Raw genomic sequence first — 21,561 nt, 5'->3', positions numbered from 1 at the left:
CAAAAATCGCGATGATTTCAATTTGGTTTTCCTTGGAGGAATTGCGGAAGAAATTCCATATAAAAAAAAAATTTAAAAAAAAAATTAAAAAACACACCTTTTCTTTAATTTCGCGGAAAAGTTCAACACCGTAAGTAAACAATTTTTTAAAAATCTGCGCGATATTGAGGCACTTGAAACTTCAATTGCCTGTATTAAAGTTATAATCAAATATATTAAAATTCAATCAAATTCAAATCAACCTGATTTTTTAGCAACACAAAATTCGCTCTTTACTAAACTATACTAAAATTTAATAAGCTTTCAAAATGCAAGCTCGAAATTTTTATAAAAATTCTTAAAATTCTTTAAGAAGCTGGAGATTTGGATAAAATGTTATGAATTTTTCTGAATCTCGTACAAAGCTTGAAAGTTGGATTCATATAGCTTTTGTTGAAGATTGAATAACATTTTTAATAAAAATTAGTTAAAATTAAATGTCAAAATTTATAATCTCAACGTGTGAAATTTTTTAATAAAAATTGGTTAAAATTTCATATAAGAATTTATAGTCGCAACGGGTGCGCGTGTTATTTTTTCTTGACGGATGTGTAAAAAGTTTTGCAAAATTTTCAAAATTTTTATTTAATTTAAGTTATTAACCGCAATAAGAATCTCACCACCTGCGCATAATTACATGCATCAAAACTATGCCAAACAAAGCTTAAATTTCCCACCAACCGGCATAGTTTTTTGTTCCAGGTGCTAAGGAATGCAGGACGCTGTCATTTCGTTGTGAAACTGTCCCAATTGTTTCTTGATTTCTCTTTTCAACGTAAAACCCATTTCCTCTCTAAATCAACTTTTCAACCCAAATCTAATTTCCAATCTAAATCAGCTTCAAAAATATTCTGCCTCTTACATAAAAAATATGCATTGGCAACCCTGTGGCACAGCTTCGGCTACATTGTAGCTATTAATGAAATCCTGAAATCAAGCACTTGCCGGAGATTCTGTAGACCAAATGGCGACCAGCGAGCAATGGCAGAGCAACTCCATCTCACGCCCTCCCCCACTTACCGCCACCTCACCGGTATGGAGGAGAGCCTTATAGGCTACACGATAAAATTCATTCGTTGCTTGCGATGTGACGCGAACGCAATGGGTACGCACGGCGCTGAAAGTGAAATTAAAAGTGAACGTGATTTGTATTTTACCAAAATAAAATAGAGGAAATAAGTAAATGCAAGTGCATATATTTACCTATATGTAAAATATTTAAAAAGTAGTGGAAAATTTAAAATGTTGCCTAAACTAAATTAAAGAAATATTTTAAATAGAAAAAGTGTTGGGGAAAAAATTGTGGTTTATGTGAGTGCTAATAGAATAATTTTGCGCTGAGTCTACTACTGAAATTTGTATGCGCTCAACGACGTAATTTGTTTATTCAACCAAATCAGACAAGAAGCTACAACAACAGACAAGAAGGCATTAAACAAAGGTAAAGCCAAGCGTACAAGAAACAAATAATTTGTATAATAAGCATTGCATAAAAGCAAAACAAAAACAAAAAAATTATTATTTGTGGTATAATGCAATTAGTGGCATGAAATCACCATAGGTGTGCGTGTGTATGTGTAAGTGTGTCTTTACCAACTGCCAACTGCCGCAGCGCGCTGCTGCAACAACTAGCCGTCTTGGCGTGGGGCACGAAAACCGCAGCAAATTTAAAATAGACGCTGCCGCTGGGTGCGCGTGCACTTGGATTGCGCCAAAGGCTTGTGGCAACGCACCGCATAAGCACGTGGTGGTGCCGCAATGAACAAAATGCATAGAAATTGAATTCATTAGCTGCTAAATGTGTGGCAATCTTTAAGTGTTTGCTAAGTTCTATAAAAATGTTCCCAGAAAGAAAACTATGTACTTATCAATGCATTCACTTACACACCTATGTATGCATGTGTATGTGTACAACTTTTTGAGCTTCTTCACTTGCACTCGAAATAGTTTTTTTTCTCGCACATGTGCTTGCACTCGTAGGTGTTGGTGTATGTATGCATGTTGCAACATGCCTTCTTTGCTTTGGCAACACCTATTCAACATTTTCAATGCTACCGCGCACAGCCACTTGACCCAGAGTCGTTAAATGGGGGTCGTCAAACAACCGAGAATAGATAGCTAAGAAATTTATTTTCAATTTCTTATGAATACTGGACATTTTTGTAAGCAGAAAACTGAAGAATTTGATGAATAAAAAAAAATGAATAAAAATTTAGTTTAAATGTTAAAGGATTTTTCATCTTTTTGTTCTCATTGTTTTTACTTAAATATTTTAGTGTATGGTAGAGTGTAACTTTCATTTGAGTACCTAGAACAGTTACACTATGCAACAATTTTTTTTTATATCAACGGATTTCTCATAATTTAATTAATTATTTTAGCGCGTTTTAGACTGTAATCTGCTATTTGAGTATCTAACACAGTTACACTGTGAAACAATTGTATTTTTATTGACAGATTTTTCATAATTTTAACTTAATTAGGTTAGTGTATGGTAAAGCGTAGCTTGTCACTGGAGTACCTAAAACAGTTGCACTATGCAACAGAATTGCTTTTTTTTAATATTGACTGATTTATAATAATTTAAAGTTAATTATTTTAGTGCACTGTAGAGCGTAACTTGTCATTTGAGGTCCTAAAATTTGTACACTGTGCAACAAAATTACTTTTTTTAATATTAAATGATTTCTCATAGATTTAACTAAATTATCTTATCGACTTTAACTGGCAATTTGAGTACCGCAAATATTTACACTGTGCAAAAAAATTGCTTTTTTTTAATATTGAAAGATTTCTAATAATTTTAACTTAATTATTTTAGTGCACTGTAGAGCGTAACTTGTTATTTGCGTTCCTAAAATTTTTACACTGTGCAACAAAATTACTTTTTTTTTTTAATATTAACGGTTTTCTCATGCATAATTCAAACTTAATAAAGTTAGTATATGGTAGAGCATAACCTGTTATTTAAGTTATTCCAAAAGCTACACTGTGCAACAAACAATTTTTTTTTATATTGTCTAATTTCTCATAGCTTTAACTAAATTATCGCATAGACTTTAATTTGCAATTTGAGTACCTCAAACATTTACAATGTGCAACAAAATTACTTTATTCTAATATTGAAGGATTTTTCACAATATCCCTATCAAAACCTATGAAAATCAATATATTCACATTGCCTTATTTATATATCTTCTGAATAAAACAATATTAAATAGTTTTTCTTAAATCTTTTTATTATATATTAAGTAAAATTTCCACAGCTCTGATTCATTTGGCCTTTGTACAAAATACAAACTAAGAAAAAAAAATTAAGAATTTTATAACATATTATTCACTGAATGGTATGTTTTCATAAAGAGCATACTATTAACTAAAAAAGTAAAATACTTTAAGGAATGAAAGTTCTCATTTTATACAAGAGGCACAAAGCTCTATTTTATGTTCCCCACAAAGACTTTTCTTACATTTTGCACAAAATGATTTCGTGATCCGTCGCTTTGCAGGGGCACAAATTGCGCAAATCTTTCTCTTTTTTGTTAAATTTTTTTGGCGGCTAGTATCTGCGGTATTTTCATCATAAGAAATAACATTTTCAATATTTGATCGCAACGACGTAGACAATGTTGGTATTTCAAGTCTGTTTGTCAAGTGACTTCGAATAAGGGCAGAATGCAATTTTTTCATAAAACCTGGACGACTAAGAGGTGTTTTATTTGTTTGAAATACGTTGTGTGAATAAATAATGCGGCTGTTTATAAAAGCCATGTTCAATATGGCAAAAAATTGACACATTGGCTATCGGTTTGTTTTGCGTGAACAGCTCATGACACTACCCAATGTGTCAAAAGTATCAACACCTGCATTCGTTTTGTTGTAAAATTCGATCATGTAGGGTTTGTTGGATTTGGGGTTTACTGCTCCTTCCTCATTACAGGATGATAATAAATATATTACTTTACTCGGCTTCGGCTTATATGATAGAAACGTCAGCTCATTATCATAGCAAAACATTGACGTATTACACGTACGACCTTTTATAATCTCTAATCTCTCGCTTAGTAGAGCGTAGAGTTCGAACCATTGTCAGCTTATATAGTTCGCATAACAGTGATTTAGCAAGAGAAACCGAACTAAACGAGTTATCCATTGTAACGTTTCTATTTGAACCATGTACAGTTTTAGTCAACTCTTTTAAGTAGTGCTCACCAAGTGGAAAGGTGATTTTGTTTGATCCTTTTCCCAAATACGGCATAGCATCAACCATGTAGTTTGTACCGCTATCACATATCATTACCATTTTGAGTCCATATTTTGCTAGCTTGTTTGGAATATACATCCGGAAGCCACATTTATCCCTGAACGCCAGTAGTTGCTCGTCAATCGAAAATATTCTCTAGGCGTATAGTTTTCACGGCACTTTTGAATGGACATCTCCCAAATTTTTCTAATGGGGCAAATTTGTCTTCAACTATTTGAAGGCGTGCATATTTATCGTCGAATCGAAGACACGACATAAGAAATTTGAACCTTGCTGACTGCTGTTAGTACCAAGAGTCCAATTAAGGCAGAAATTTCATTTGAACAAGTTGCTTTCCTTTGAGCTTCATCTGTAGTTACAAGTAAGATGGACTGCCGATTAGCAATCTCAATGTTAGTCCATTGAACTATTTCCTCCACGATCTCTGGTGTAATGAATATTTGGAAGCATTGCAGTGGGTCTGTTATATTTTTGCAATGGCTTGTTGGTCCTCGAGCTTTATGTACTACATTTAGACCATAACGATAAGATTTGCCCTTTTTTGTTATTTGAGTACCTAAAACTTTTACACTGTGCAACAAAATTATTATCTTTTTAATATTGACAGATTTCTCATAATTTTAACTTAAGTATTTTAGCGTAATCTAGACTGTGATTAGTTATTTGAGTACTTGAAACAGTTACACTATGCAACAAAACTATATTTTTTTATGATTAACGGTTTTCTCATACTTTAACACATACTAAAAAATTAGTGTAATATGGCACGTAACCTATAATTTGAGAAAATAAAACAATTACACTGTGCAATAAAGTTATTTTTTTAATATTGACGTATTTGACATCGTTTTAACTTAATCGTTTTAGGTTATTCTAAATTGCATTTTATTATTTGAATACGTAAAACATTTACACTGTGCAACCAAATTGTTTTTTTTTTAGAATACTCTGCCCTACTAAAAATTCTTCATTAAACGAAAAGTTTCCAGGTGAAACGGTCGGCTTTGCAAATGTATGAAGGCAGCTTACAGCGATAGCACCTAGCACTTGGCTTCCCAATAGACATTCCTGAGTAATTGTAGTCAGACCTAGAATCACTTTGCTTACTTCTATGTACTTCCACCAGTACGCTTACAGTCTGCCCAACTGCAAGGTGTGGCAAAATCTCTGAAATTTTTGAAAATGGCGTCGTACGTCAATCATATTTGATATTTGTAAATTAGACTGCTGCAGCATGCATACAAACAGACTAGCAATGGGACGCGTAAATATCAAAATTAAGATTTGCATTACTCAGAATTTTTTTTTATTTTTTTTCCAAGTTTTTGCAAAAACAAAATTAGATGATTAATTTTGCGCCACCCAGTAGTTACATACAATACATTCGAATCTATTCCACCTTGCAACGCATGGTGTCTAAATAATAACTTTTATAGAAACTTTTTGAAACTTTCTTTGTTGGTTACCTGCAGGTTTTGTTACCTTAAAGTTTGCATTAATTTGCTGCTCTCTCGCGTCTAATATTTTTATGCTGATTTTATACATTTCTTTCCTTTTATCGCCGAAAAATTCAAATGTAGATGAGATCCAATTACGCTATGTGTCATCATAATTTCAATTGCAGACTTGGCTAGCCATTTGCGACTCATTCTTCCTCTATTCACTTTCATATTCGTCATATCATTTTCGCTAAACAAATGTAATTGAATGCAAATGAAGCGTGCGAACAATTTGCATGGCAGTTGCTAATTACAAATTATACTTAGCACAGCGTATTTGCAACTTTTCTACGTTGGCGTGCATACAATATTATATATACATACCTACATACAGGCTTACATACATCGAAGTACTTTCCATACTTCACTACACTCGCTTCATGCTCTTGCGCCTCTTGCATGTGTATAAATCATTAAGTGACAGCTGACAGAATTTAATTTTTTTTGCCTACTTTCTGAAGCCATAATTTATACTTCTTTTATTTATCTATATATGGATGTATGTTAAAGAATCTGCCTTAAATGCGAGCGGTCTGTGCTGGCTTTGTGCTTTCTAAATGTGCCTATTGCTTGAATGTTTTTTGTTGCTCATAGGCCAACGTTTGCTTGATATGTACCATTGCAAGCAGTTTGTCCTTCGTAAACTTGCAAATTTTGTTTGTTTACTAACTTTGATGTCTGTGTTGAAGTTTTGCTCTTACCTATGCGCGTATGTACGTATGGTATTTCATTTTCTGTTTATAGTCACGCTAGAACTCTGCTTCGTTTTTTTTTTGTATTTTGTACCCAAGCGCGTCGTCGCGCGCACTTACATTTTTTCGAGTGCAAATGGGAATTGGTATATGCCGAGAGTTTTGGTCGAGAAACGTGGCAAAAGCACAATTTTTGCATAAACAGCAGAATAAGTCAAAGGTGCTGGCTATTTGTGCAGCCGCAGAATTGACTTGGCGTGTCGCTACCACATGCCGGCTGTCGCTTTATTTGCTTGCTTTGCTTTCTTTGCTCAGACAGAAGCACTGCTGTGTTGAGTGCAGCTGCACTTAAAGCAGTGCGACATAATGAAACAATGTGTGTCAGGGTGGGTTGGAAGAGAAATTGCTTTTCAGATTTTTTTCTTTTTAGACTCAAACGAAACACTTATTTCATTGTTTCAAGCCAGATTGTTAAAAGCATGGAATTGGTGTCGAATGCGGTGTAGGCGGATAATAAAGAATATAATGAAAGTTAAATGAAATTCTAGAGAAGTGTTAAAATTTGTTCGCTAGTATTCTCTCTATATGAGCTGTATGAGCTTAACGACGACATAGCGGCTTCGTTGGTTGGGTCATGTCGTCCCAATGGACGCAAACCCTCCGGCTCTGAAAGTATTCGTTGCGATACCAGCTGGGGGTAGCAGAGGATGAGGAAGGTGTGCGAAAGAAACAACTGGCGCGCTTTATTAAAATCGGCCACAATCGCGTAAGCGGTTATCGCGCCAATCAAGAAGAATAAGAAGGAGCCTATAATTCGAGATTACTTCCAAAAGATTTTAAGAAGAATCTAATTCTCACCTCAGAACTCTTTACCTACAAAGGGTGGCTGATAATACAGGCTGGCCCTCAGCACGACAGCAATGTAAATATTATATATTGAATAATGAAAAAGTGTTTGTTTTAAAAGCCACCTGACGTTTTTATTTGCATACAAATAACATCCACACATACAAACACATATTTGTAGGCGTCTGTACCATTAAAGTACTTAAGTCACTCACTTGAAATGCAAATCGTATATTATATCCAGCTGTATAACTAATTGAGTGTGCAACTAGTAACAATTTAGTGTTAACAACTTCTCTAATACATACAAACATCGGGTCAAGGACATCCATGCACATTATTGGCAGTCAATCCTCACGGCAATGCAACTGCTTTGCCAAGCCAATATTGACGATTTGCCAAGCCAATATTGACGCTTTGCCACGTTGCTTCCTCGTTCCCGGCCAAAAGGAAGATAAAGCTATTTCCGTTGCTTATGGCCGTAACTAACTGAGAAACGGAAGTGCTGCTTCCTGAATTATGGTCGGTAGTAAGTAGACAAGATAACGGATGGAATTGAAAATTGAAAATAGAAAGCAGTTGGTTTCTTTTTTTTTTTTTGAAATTGTAAAACTAGAAGAGGAATAGTTGGAAAAGAAGGTATTTTTACGCTCTGAATATTTTTTATTTTTTGTTACGCGAGATGAAATGTTTTTGGGCAATAAATTTGTGTGAAAATTTAGGTTTTAGGAAGTGTCGTACAAAGTGGCGCAAATTATATTATAATATAATAATAATATACAAGGTGCTTAATTTTGCGCCACCTTTTATAGACTTATTCACAAGTTCTGGCAATTCATTGGTATTTTATAATAATTAATAATAAATAAATATTAAATAATAATTTAATCAATTTTTATGGAAATAAAGTTTATTCTTCACTGGTTAATTCGCTTTAAAAGATCATAAATCCTGTGCCAACCCTATATACTAGGCCGGGTTGATTTGTGGGGAGGCAAAAAAATCGCCCATTGCTCTGTGAAAATCATATTCTAGGGATCAAAATTAGAAACTTTGCCGAAGGAACCACACCTCTAAAATGAATTCTGATGTCCCCCAATTTCGGTCGAACTTTTTAGTTTCTTTTCTCATGTAAAGGCCAAAAATGGTGATATTTTGAAATGATTGTATGGGGAACCCCCCAGGGGAGTTCCAGGGGGTGTGCCACTGGTATGGGTGGATCGGCCGTGCAAAGTTAGTGGGGGTCGGTCATACATTTGGACTCGATTGAAGCACTCTAAATGGGTCAAAGTGGGATTTTTCGTTCGATCCAAATTGGGGGACATCAGAACTCGTTTTAGAGGTATGGCTCCTTCGGCATAGTTTCTTATTTAGATCCCTAGAATATGATTTTCACAGAGCAATGAGCGATTTTTAAATCGACCCGCCCTACTATATACATACATATATAAAAGGTGATTTTTTAAGAGTAATAGGAAAGTTTTTCAAAATAATACACGTAAAATTCAGAAAAATTCATGCAAATTTTATTTAAATCGATAATACAGTGCATATAATTTAATGTTTGAAGATTATATCATGCAAATGTTGACCACGACTGCGCTTCAAATGGTCCATCGCTTAGTCCAATTTTGGCATACTCTTTCCAATGTTTCGGTCGGTATCTCACATATAAATGCTTTAATGTTGTCTTCCAATGCTTTCATTTAAGAAGGCTTGTCTGAATAGACATGAGCTTTAACATAGCCCCACAAAAAATAATCTAAAGGCGTTATATCGCACGATCTGGGTGGTCAATTGACAGCTCCCGAACGTGAAATAAAATGTTCACCGAACTCGCCTCTCAACAAGTCCATTGTTTCGCGTGCTGTGTGGCACGTGGCACCGTCTTGCTGAAACCACATGTCGTGCAAGTCAAGCTCTTGCATTTTGGGCAAAAAAAGTTGGATATCATTTCACGGTAGCGCTCACCAATCACAGTTACGTTACGATTCGCAGCATCTTTGAAGAAGTACGGTCCAATGATACCACCACCCCATAAACCGCACCAAACTGTGACCTTTTCTGGATACATTGGTAGCTCTTGCAGTTTTTCTGGCTGATCTTCACTCCAAAATCGACAATTCTGCTTATCTATGTACCCATTGATCCAAAAATGAGCTTCGTCGCTGAACACAATTTTTCGATAAAAAAGTGGATCTTCGGTCAACTTTCCAAGAGCCCATTCACCAAAAATTCTGCTATGCGGTAAGTCGTTCGGCTTCAATTCTTGCACCAGCTGTATTTTGAAAGGCCTCACACCTAAATCCTTTCGCAAAATTTTCCACGTTGTTGAGTAACAGAGGCCCAATTGTTGCGAACGGCGACGAATCGATAATTGATGGTCATCATTAATACCGGCCGATACAGCTGCGATATTTTCTTCAGTTCGCACTCTACGTAAGCGTGTTGGTGATTTGATACCCAATAATGTAAATTTGGTTCAAAATTTAGTCACAATAGCTCGAATAGCCGCTTCAGTGGGTCGATTAAACTGGGCATGGGACGCGTGGCTGTTCGACTCGTTCCAAGAGAGTTGAATTTCTTTCAAAAAATTCATCGGAAAAAGGTGAAGACATGCTTGAGCAAGTGAATTCGGACCCAACGTTTATCCAGCGCATCATAACAGGTGATGAGACATGGCTATACGAGTTTGTCATGCAAGCCAGTCCACAGGTGGCTAAATAGCGCTATCCACATGAGCCGAAACCCAAAACACCACGTGAATAAAGCATATTATGTGCTCATTTTCAAAAAACTCAAAAATTTAGAGCTATAGTGTTTGTATCCATTCAGACGACATGACTCAGCTAACGAAGCCTGTCGATCTTTATTCGCGAGGCTATCTCTATATCGTCGTAAAACTTATGCAGCTCGGCAGTTGGTTCCATATGTAGAAGTCCACACAAGTGTAAAAAGTCTCTAATCACCATTCATATGGGAGTGGCCGGAACGATATGATTCAAGTGTGAGCTGCGTACGGGCTTCGCCCAATTATCCTCAAGTTAGCTGCAGAGCATCCGTTCGAGAGCGAGCTAATGTGCGAAGTCGAAGCAACCCAGAATATCTGGTTGTGCGCTGGGTTTAGGACCCATCACGTAAATGAATAAGTCACTAGGAAACTGCTTGGTAATACGCTCACTTTTAACCTCTTCTGGTTCGCGATCCAGCATTTTTTCACCAACCCTTGAATTGTCGACTCATTCGGCTGATTATTTCTACCAAAACAAATTACGAATTTCGCGATATGATGTTCTTAAAGATCGACCATTTTCATAATGAGTTTTAACAATTTCTCAGAAACTCAGATCTGATATTTTGCAATATCCAGAGGTAACAGAGGCGGCCGCCGTAGGCGAATGGTTTGATGCGTGACTATCATTCGGAAGTGCAGAGGTTCGAGTCTCCGTGCATGAAACTTCAAATGCAAGCAATGACAAACCTCCGAGTGTACTTCTGTTGTCAAAAAGCTCCTAAAAAAAAAGCGTATGCCTTTCGTATGCGGCTTAAAACAGTAGGTTCCTCCAGTATATTTACTAGATCTGCATATCTTAGAAATTAGGCTGAGGTTAATCGCTCTGGGCTACCATATGACCATCACCACATATGGGAAAATCAGCCCCACGGCCGCCCAAAGGTCCAACGGCTAATCTTGAGAATTCATAATATTTTATTTTTGGTTTTATTTTTATGTACGCTGACTTGACAGTTATATAAATGCAAAATATGCCGAATACATTTTAAAATTAAGTATTGGAACAAAATATTTTAACAAAAAGAGCTACCTAAACAATTAATATGAAAAAAATATGCTATAAAAAATTGATATCCGAATATGTAAAAAAATTGAAGAAAAAATTTTAATAATATAATTCAGCAGCGAGAGTTATAGTGGGTTAAAATCAAAAATTAAAATAAAAAACTTTGAATGCGCGTACCTCAAACTGGCTGACACACTTTGTATTATTACACTAAAATTTTAAGCTTAACTTTATTGGATATGCGATAAATCAAATATTTTAAAGCAAAATTAAATTAACTAATTTATTTCAACCCGAGTTTTCAGATTTCCTCTCGAGTGATTTATAAAAATATTAATTTAAATGAAAAATATGTTTTAATTGACCATCAGAATTCATTCATCAAAAAGAGAAATCATTCACACAACAAACCGCAAAGCCACAGTCCAATTAACGTGTAGTATTTGCACACGGATTTTTGGTAAATATATGCAAACATACCCACCTACACCCCGAATGAGTAAGTAAATATGCATGCATGTAGTATTTTTTTCGTCAGCAAAATGGTGAATCAAATGCGAAAAAATTATGAAAATTATTTGCTTAAATTAAATCCAACAAGCAAATTTGTACTAGCAAACAGTGAAGTAAAATTAATAATAATAATAGTAACAACAATAAAAGTGGTAATAAATAGCAATAAATAATAAATAATAAATAACAAAAATAATAAAAATAAAAAATAAAATAATCGTTATTATAATAAATCAACAAAATTAAAAATAAAAAATTTAGAACATTACAGCATTTGCAACGCACAAACGTAGGAGAAATTGAGATTCTCGTACACTTTCTCTCTCGCTCCTTTTTTACTCACAATAATTTCATCGCGTGTGCCAGGCATTTTACTCCTACTCTCAAACCATAAAGAAAAAGGGAATTATTCTTTCCCACGCACTCCACTACCACACGCATACGGCCTTGTCAAATTTGCATTAGCTCGCATTTTTATCGAGAATCCCGTGAAATTTAAAGCTATAAAGTTTTGTAGGCGAGTAGGCTATTAGCTATTCCACGCGCCATAATGTCAGAAAATACGCATCATCGTACCCAATTTCTCATAACCAACGGCAGTGAGAGCTTCCGCAATGGCTCCCACCCATACTCACACCCATACACACAATCGCACAATAATAAAGTGCATTTTGCTTCTTCGTTTTCTGTTCCTACCGTTTGCGGCTTGAGGTAGTTGAATAAGAAAGAGATACACGATTCGCTGTAACATGCGACTGCTAGCCAATTGCAGGATGTAACATCACTTAAACTCCTACACACATACTTTTATGTGCTTAATAAAAATTTACAACACATAGCGGACATTTTTTGCCAAATTGTTTTACTTTAGCCTGAACAGATAATTTAAATGGTCTACTTTTTTCACTTCGGTGGGTTTAATTTTTTTTTTCGTTTGTTTATTTTTTTTCACTTTTCATTTCGGTGAGTTTAATACAAGAAGACTAAGTATACGAGTTAAATTTTTTTATATCGGTTGAACATTTTAAAATAATTGGAAAGGTACAGATGCCCGCATATTTCGATATATCGATTGCATCTTGATAAGAATCGTATGTGATATTTTTTGTTATTTTATCTAACCAAAAAAAGTATTCTTTTGTGACGCAGGCTGAAGCCCTTGGGCTGAGACCCATCGACATATGCACTATCAGTGATCTTAGGTTAAATCAAAAGGACGATTTAAAAGGAAAAATAACATCAATAGGCTGGTTTATAAGCATTTTGTAAAAGTTTTTAAGAAGAATCTAAACGTTTTGAATTCTTTGAAACTTTGAAGCTATTCTGGCAATACTGGTTAGTTATATTTGAGATTTTTTTTCGTATTTTTTCGCCAAGCTGCGGCATCGGAATTCATGATTGCCGCGCAGTTCCGATTTTCAACGGAAAGCAAGAAATAATTTGTTTACATTGCTTACGAATTTTTTTTTTGTAAATTTAACTAACTCTGAGCTGAAAATATTGAAGAAAGAAATATAATTTTACAGGAGTCTCTAACAAAAATGTCGAATTTTCGTCTTATTTTTTCGACATTAAAAAAAGAAATAAGACTGAATTTTTTTTTTTTTTTTTTGTAAATTAGTTCACTTAATAAATAATTTAATAGCAAACTAAACTTGATTTTTTTATTTCTTTTTATTGATATCCATATAGAAGTGTTCCAGTTTCTTGGCACTTGAGAAACTCACATTTGAAAAAATATCAAAAACTTGTAATTCTAAACATTCTACACAATTCGTTCGGTTGATGGTCGTTATGATTACAAGACACAACCCATAGAATCAGCATATGACCACCATTGGAATCATTGAGGATAGCACTGAGCATTCTCTCTGTGCGTGTCCTGCCTATGCTAGAGCAAGGCTGCAAATTTTGGATTCCGATGTCATGGGAATTAGCGAAATTCTTTCTCTCAGATTTGCCAAAGAATCTTCAAAATTCTCGCAGGAATAGAAATCTCTGTATCTGTCTCTGTCTCTATTCTATCCCATCTCTATTTCTCTGCTCCTTTTCTTATGACTATCTACCCTTTTCCTTTTCAGAGCTTTGAATACCGTGGGCTCTTGCACCTGGGTGTTTTAGGAGTTACTAATCTGTGGTGCTTCTTAGCTTGCCTTTTTCAAATTTGAATGTCAAACATTCTACTACTAAACTAGGTAAAACTATACAATAATAACAACAATAAAGTTAATAATAGTTATACAATCATACCTGTATATTGGATTGGAAGATGACGACCAAACAGTTTCTAATTGCATTTGGAATTGTCATTATTAACGATTACCAATATGATATCCGATTTATTTAGATCTCGGAAAGCAGATACGAGTTCATATGGTTACTAGTTGTATTAGTATCTAGTTACAAAAGCAATTAAATTGCAAAATTAACCAGTTTCAAAAGTAACTAGTTCCCGAAAGAACTATTTCCATAAGTAACTGGTTGTAATAGTAACTAGTTGCAAAAGTAACTAGTTGCAGAAGTAACCACTTGCAAAAATAACTACTATCAATAAAAACTAGTTGCAAACGTAACCAGTGCAAAAGTAACTAGTTTCAATAGAACTAGTCAACTAGTCAAATCACTAGTAGCTATAAACTACTTTACCACCAATTTGCTTTGCAGCTGCACTCGCTCGCTTTGTATATTTTTTCAATACTAGTAACAGTTATTTTCACACTACGATGTCGTGGTGGTATGTACGTCACTGAATGAGTAATTAGTGCTATGTCAATTATTAGCCAATGCATCACCATCAGATCATTTAACGAATTAGTAAGCATCTGCGTCAGTCTTATACCAGTTAATTAACTAGTTCATAATAGACACAAAAAATACTAGTCCTTTTTGGGACAAAAATCACTAGTCTTGGATGAGTTAAGAAATTGAAAATTGAAATTGATAAATGAAGGTTTCAAAAACATTTTATTATGAACGAAAATATTACACGAAATTGTTTCTTACCTTCAAATTTATTGTTTCACTTAATATAATTTTATTTTTTTTAATTATATTTTTAAAATTACATACAATTATATTTTTTACAATATAATAACATTTTTTAAAATTACATTTTTTAAAATAACATTTTTTAAAATTATATTTTTTTACATTGTTTTATTTTTAATTATATATTTTTTTAAATTGTAGTTTTAAAAATTATAGTTTTTAAAATTATATTTTTTTAAATTATATTTTTTTAAATAACATTTTTTTATATTCTCTTCTTCTTAATTGGCGCGATAACCGCTTACGCGATTTTGGCCGAGATTAACAAAGCGCGCCAGTCGTTTCTCTCTCGTGCTAACCGGCGCCAATTGGACACACCAAGTGAAGCCAAGTCCTTCTCCACCTGATCTTTCCAACGCAGAGGAGGCCTTCCTCTTCCTCTGCTACCACCAGCTGGTACCGCATCGAATACTTTCAAAACCGGAGCGTTTGTATCCATTCGGACGACATGACCCAGCCAACGAAGCCGCTGGATCTTTATTCGCTGCGCTATGTCTATGTCGTCGTAAAGCTCATACAGCTCATCGTTCCATCGTCTACGATATTCGCCGTTGCCAACGTGCAAAGGTCCAAAAATCTTACGCAGAATCTTTCTCTCGAACACTCCAAGCGTCGCTTCATCGGATGTTGTCATCGTCCAAGCTTCTGCGCCATACGTTAGGACGGGCATGATGAGAGTCTTGTAGAGTGTTAGTTTTGTTCGTCGAGAGAGGACTTTACTGCTCAGTTGCCTACTTAGTCCAAAGTAGCACTTGTTGGCAAGAGAGATTCTACGTTGAATTTCAAGGCTGACATTGTTATCGGTGTTAATGCTGGTTCCTAAATACACGAAGTCTTTTACAACCTCAAAATTATAACTGTCAACAGTGACGTGGGTGCCGATACGCGAGTGCGCCGACTGTTTGTTTGAAGACAGGAGGTACTTCGTTTTGTCCTCGTTCACCACCAAACCCATTCGCTTTGCCTCTTTATCCAGTTTGGAGAAGGCAGAACTAACAGCGCGGTTGTTAAGGCCGATGATGTCAATTTTTTTATATTATACTTTTTAAGTTATATTATATTATACTTTTTATTATTATTATATTATACTTTTTAAATTATATATTTTTTCTAAATTATAGTTTTAAAAATTATACAATACTTTTTAAAATTATATTTTTTAAAATTATATTTTTTAAAATAACATTTTTTTAAATTATATTTTTTTAAATTATATTTTTTTAAATTATATGTATTTTTTAGAATTATAGTTTTTTAAAATTATACTTTTTAAAATTATATTTTTTAAAATTATAATTTTTAGAATTATATTTTTTTTTAAATCATATCAAATCTAAAAATAAAATTACTAAATATTACTATTTAAAACACTTTTTTTGTGCTATCAATTAAATGGCGGGATAAGAATTCACAAATTGACAGGGTATTCCACTCTATTTTTGTTTTATTTTAACACCGAACTGTACTTGTCTAACTTTACTTGTCTGTCCTTTATTACGGCAGCTCCTTCTTAACCATAAGAATCTTAAAAAATGCGGGGAAGGCGCGTATGCCATACCCGACTGTTACTTCGCGACTTAAAAAACAAAACAGTTAAAACAACAAGCATATAAAAGAATATTTATTTTTCATGCAGCTCTACTTGATCACTTTCTAACTAAAACAAATATAATCACTCTCGTCCTAGTCACTCAATTACCAGTTCACGCCCTCTGATGTCTTCAGAGTATTTGGCTTTTCATGACAGGTTAGCAACTATTGTCCGCGAGTACATACCGGCACAATCTTTAACTTCAGCTGAGAGGAGCTGCCCCATTTAGGGTGATCAGAATTCCTGGAACCCACCAAATACAGTCCTATACATAAATATCTGTATAAGCAAATTTTTATTATAAATGACGTAGATTAAGCCGCCCTTCTTCAGCTCATTGTTGGCATACTAATTCCTCCACATGCTTTATTTGGCGGCAGCATATGACTACCAAACGCTAATTGAATATAAAAATTGCTTAGTCAAATATTTCACATATTTTTACATATATATTATACAGTAAGTCATACATACATACAAGTAAATGAATACCATATTTATGGTCAGTAATATTTATTTATTTATTTATTTATTTACATAAATTGACTTATAGCATAAATCTCATAAGCTAATTGTATTAGGATCTATAGCAGCTAGACCTTAAGCTCGATATTTACATACATACATAAATAAAAATTAATTGTAATGTAGCAAAAAAGCACACTTCTATGTGCGTATGTAGTAAATACTTTGTCACTAAGCGAATTGGCCTAGAAATTACGACTTCCATATGATCGACGACGACGACGATGACAAAGTAAAAAGGCAAATGTATGTGGAATGAGATTAGAAGTAGTAGGAAAAACATTCAAGAAGCGTTTTTATTATTTGTTGTTGTTTTTGTTTTGTTTTTGCTTTAACTTGAGCTGGAAAAGGCCATACATTCAGAAATGCTGATAAACAAATGGCAGTGGAAGAAAAAACGAAATATAATATTATATAAGTGATTTATGAGCTTTTCCAGCTATAGTAGAAAAGCAAAATGTGTCAAGAACGTTTAAAATTTGCACGATTTACCAACATTCTTTCCCATTTAAATAGAAAAATTTCAATTTTTAAATCTGCTTTGGTGTTGCATTATCATCATTAAGGGGCAATCATTGACGTGGATGAATGTAGTTAAGTATCGAATCTATTAGTTTGTAGCTTAAATTGTTTGTTCTCGATGCCAATGGACAATCGGGTGCCTTTCGTTAGCTTCGGTAAGAAATAAGATTTTTTTCATCCCATACAGAGATCGATGTTTAAGGCCAGAGAACCTATTAACGGGATATCAGCACATTTTCTGCACCGACGGATCCAAAACCAGTGATGGAAGCGGATCTGGATGGTATTTAGACGAAGACTCTTAGTACTCCTATGCCACAGGGCAGATGGCCACGGCATTCCTTACGGAAGTCTGTGCCATCTTGAGCTGCACTGAAAGCCCTTGCTAACCCACGCTGCTCTTCGAGGTTAGTCGGTGAATGTAAGACAGAACTGAACAGTGTTGCAAAACAAATCAAAGTTAGTCGTATTCGGGTGCCTGGGCACTGTGGTATTACAAGGAACGAATTAGCTAATAAACTGGCTAATGCAAGCTCTGCAAGTATGCCACTAGGCCCTGAGCCCTTTTCCTATGGTGTCAATTCTGCATCGATTCAACTATGGATTGACGACTTCATGAGGTCTATCCATAGAGGTCGTCGGCCTGGGTTGAACTCGTGCAGAATAGACAAGTGCTTTGTGAAAAAACCAAACAGGAAAATAGCGACCTTTCTCTGAAACTCAGCTGAAAGGATCTGAGAGTATTGGTCGTGTAAACACCCGGCACAACGCATTTGGCCAGCGTATAGCTGCCATGGGGTCGTCGACAGCCCGATATGCCTATCCTGTCTAAAGGATGACAAAACTGCATAGGATTTTTCTGTAGCTGTCCGGCGTTTTTTAGAATCAGACTTAGGATATTGAGTTGCGATACAATGAGTATGGATAAAGTTCATACACTTCCTCTTCCGGATCTCTTAGATTCATCAATGAATCCAAGAGATTTGTAGACGATTGACCTCAAACTAAGTTTTCCGTCTAACCACCCACATTTTATCTTTCCTATCTCTCTATTATTTCTACTGAAATCCATTCGGTTGTAGAACAATGGTTTCCTGACTAAGTGCTTGGACTTGCCCAATCACCCACAAGACCTAAATTTTATTTTTCCATGCAAATGAAGATTGTCCAAACCTTTGAACCAATCCCATTGACGATCAGGATATCTCTTTCTCTCACCCCTTTTAGATATTTCCCATTTATTTATAGTAGTGAAATGGACTATCGAATCACTTGTAAGAACGAAAGATGCTGTTTAAGATATCATATTTTATTAGAATTAAAATTCGATTGAATTGACTTAAGTAAAGGAGATTTTTGTTTTCGTGTTTTCCTTGCCCGTGACTTTTCAGTTCATATAAAAAATATTTATTAATCTCCACAGTGTTTTTCTTTGCTTAGCTTAATAGCTAGTGTGGGCTCTTGCTGACGAATAGCAACGAGTTCACTGCCTGGGAGGCGCATTGGAGTCAATAATAATCAGTCAACCAATAAATAATGGATGGTTATAAACCCTGCAGACTAGTATAGCTCAGAGAGGGCCGCATGTGGTTTATTAGCATACAGAAAGTCAACTATTAGGTTTGTACTCGTAGAATGAAGAATTTTCGATATACAGAATTTTTCATATAAAAAAAGAACCCGGCAGTTTTCTGCCACAAAATTACAAGTTTTTTTATGAGCATGGAACTCTTCAATTATCTCTAAAGAAGCATGAAAAAATCGCACTTTCTAAATTTGATGCCAATGCAGTTGACCCACACATTCCGTACTAACTATCGATAACCAAACACAAGCCTTTGCGACTACGTCCGTTGCTTCTAATCGCTGTTATGTGAACAAATGAGAGAGATTAATTTCATGCACATATTTTTGTTTTTGTTTCTACGCAATGTGCGTATAACAGCTCTTGCGGGTTATCAATTATGATTTGATATTTTTCGCTAATCCCCTATCCATTCAATATCTTTCTTCAGTAGGTACAGGGTGAGTTATGCTTAAGATGGCATTTTTTTTTTTGTGTCTTATACGTAAGGAAATGGTTAGTATTTATTTACTATATTTAAATTTTCTACTTAATATTTATTCACTATATCACATTCGACATTACCTAACCTAAAGCCGAAAGGCTAATTTTTCTAATGCTTCCCTAATTCCTTCCTCTTGTGCACGGCATTGATGAGAGATAGCCCAGCATCTGTTATAGTGTGTGTTGACATAACTGTCGGGCATTCTTTACTTAATCCACTTCAACTTATTTATTAGGGAATAAATGATTAATTTGCTTGATAAAGCGGCATTTGTGTGGCACCAAAATAAAAATAAAAAAACACTGATACATGAAACCCAGGCTGCGAGAAATTCTTTTACGCTTTCTTGCCTTTTTATCTTCCCCCTTGCTGCTTCTACTATGCCTGGCGCTTAAATGTATTTTGTGACCTTGGCTAATGCCATTAATGCCACTTTATGTGGTCATAATGAGTAGAATTATTAGTGGCCAGGGTTGCTTATCAACTTCTTGGAAATACACAATGAGTAATTTATGGAAAAATAATAGTAAATATAAGAAAATAATTGAAAATAATGTAGGCATAACGAATAAGCCAGATAACAGAATCACAGCTAAAAAATATCTTCTGAGGTCATTCGTATGAATCACAGAATAGGAGTAATATTTCTTTGTGGGCCTTATCTTCGATTAAATGGGCATCATACTCAAATATGGTATCACTTTTAATTCTATCGAAATTCTATAGTTTGCAAATATGGTAAGCTGCTTATGCTACTCGGTAGAGGAAAGTCTGAATAATAGAACTATTAAGCTTTTCATAATAAGATTCCTTTTTCGTCGATCTGTCATCTCTTACAAAAATGGGTTAATAGGTGAAGTCAAATACGAAAATGAAAAAAAAATCGATTTATGATTCGATCAAAATCGAAATAAAAAACAGCGTTGTCACAAGGATTGCTAAAAATACATCAATTTCACAAAAACTATAAATTGGGTAAATGGGTAAACGGTGAAATCGTTATACAGAATTTTTATTAGGAGAATCTTTTTTTAAACTTAAATTTAATTAAAAAAAATTAATTTTTAAATTTAATTGAAAAAAATTAATTTTAAATTTAATTATTGTAAAAAAAATAAAATCTACCGATTCTACAAAAGTGTTTTGCTGAAATTTAGCATTTGAATGAATTTCGGCTGATTATCCGGTTTTCAAAAACGGTAGCTAAAAGTTCGGCAGTGTGACAAGTTGCACCGTCCTGTTGAAACCAAATGTCGTCCATGTCATCCTCCTCAATTTTTGGAAACAAAAGCTCGTTGAGCATGTCACGGTAACGCTCGCCATTTACTCTAACCGCGACTCCTCGGTCATTTTCGAAAAAAAATGGCCCGATGATGCCGCCAGACCAAAAACCGCACCGAACAGTGACTCGTTGTGGATGCATTTACTTCTCTACAGTAACGTGTGGATTTTCTGAGCCCCAAATCTGACAATTTTGTTTATTGACCTAGCCACCGATGTGAAAATGAGCTTCATCAGAAAAGATGATTTTTCGGTAAAAATGCTCATCTTCGGTCAAACGATTTTCTACCCATTGAGTGAACCGAAAACGCATTGGATTCGTAAATGTCAAACCTTTAAGTAAATTATGAACACATTTGACATGTCATTTGTTTTACCATTCTCAAAAAATAGGTGGTTCAAAAAGCAAACGATATATGGCCCACCCGTTACGTTTTTTTGTGTTCAAATTCATCAACGTAATTTCCATCAATAACACCGCAATCATTCCAGAACCGCTCTAACATTTCAATACCACTTTTGTAGAACGATTTTTCTTTTGCTTCCAAATATCGAATAGCCTCAGTTTCAGCGAAAACCTCTTCATTCGAACGAAATTTTTTACCGGCGAGTATTTTCTTAGGCCTGCTAACAGCCAGTAGTTGCTGTGGGCGAATACGGGGGATATGGGAGCAATTCGAAGTTCAATTCATGACGCTCAAATATGGCCAAACACGTTCTTGTTTTTGGTCAATAGTGAGCAAACGCATCACCCACTTTGAACAGAGCTTTCTCATAGTTAAATGGTCGTACATTATAAAGCCAAGACGTTCCTTTGATATATTGACGATGTTAGCTAACTCACGCAACTTCACTTTTCGATCATTCAAAAC

The 21,561-nt window shown here is 34.8% G+C and overlaps 1 protein-coding gene across 2 annotated transcripts in view; it reads left to right on the top strand.

Moving 5' to 3' along the window:
* LOC128864957 (ATP-binding cassette sub-family G member 1) overlaps positions 1-21,561 on the top strand; it is a 128,250-nt gene that overhangs the window by 9,851 nt on the left and 96,838 nt on the right. Inside the window, exon 1 of one of the 2 annotated variants that reach the window (XM_054104769.1) lies at positions 1,298-1,480. The exons of the other annotated variant lie outside the window; for it this stretch is intronic. The gene's annotated coding sequence lies outside the window, so the exon portion shown is untranslated. Of the gene's footprint in view, positions 1-1,297; positions 1,481-21,561 lie in introns of those variants that run through there. 2 annotated transcript variants of the gene reach the window in all.

Source organism: Anastrepha ludens, chromosome 5, assembly GCF_028408465.1.
Source record: "Anastrepha ludens isolate Willacy chromosome 5, idAnaLude1.1, whole genome shotgun sequence".
Classification (NCBI taxonomy): domain Eukaryota; kingdom Metazoa; phylum Arthropoda; class Insecta; order Diptera; family Tephritidae; genus Anastrepha; species Anastrepha ludens.
The sequence above is the reverse complement of the archived record's forward strand: the minus strand, read 5'-3'. Positions and strand labels throughout refer to the sequence as shown.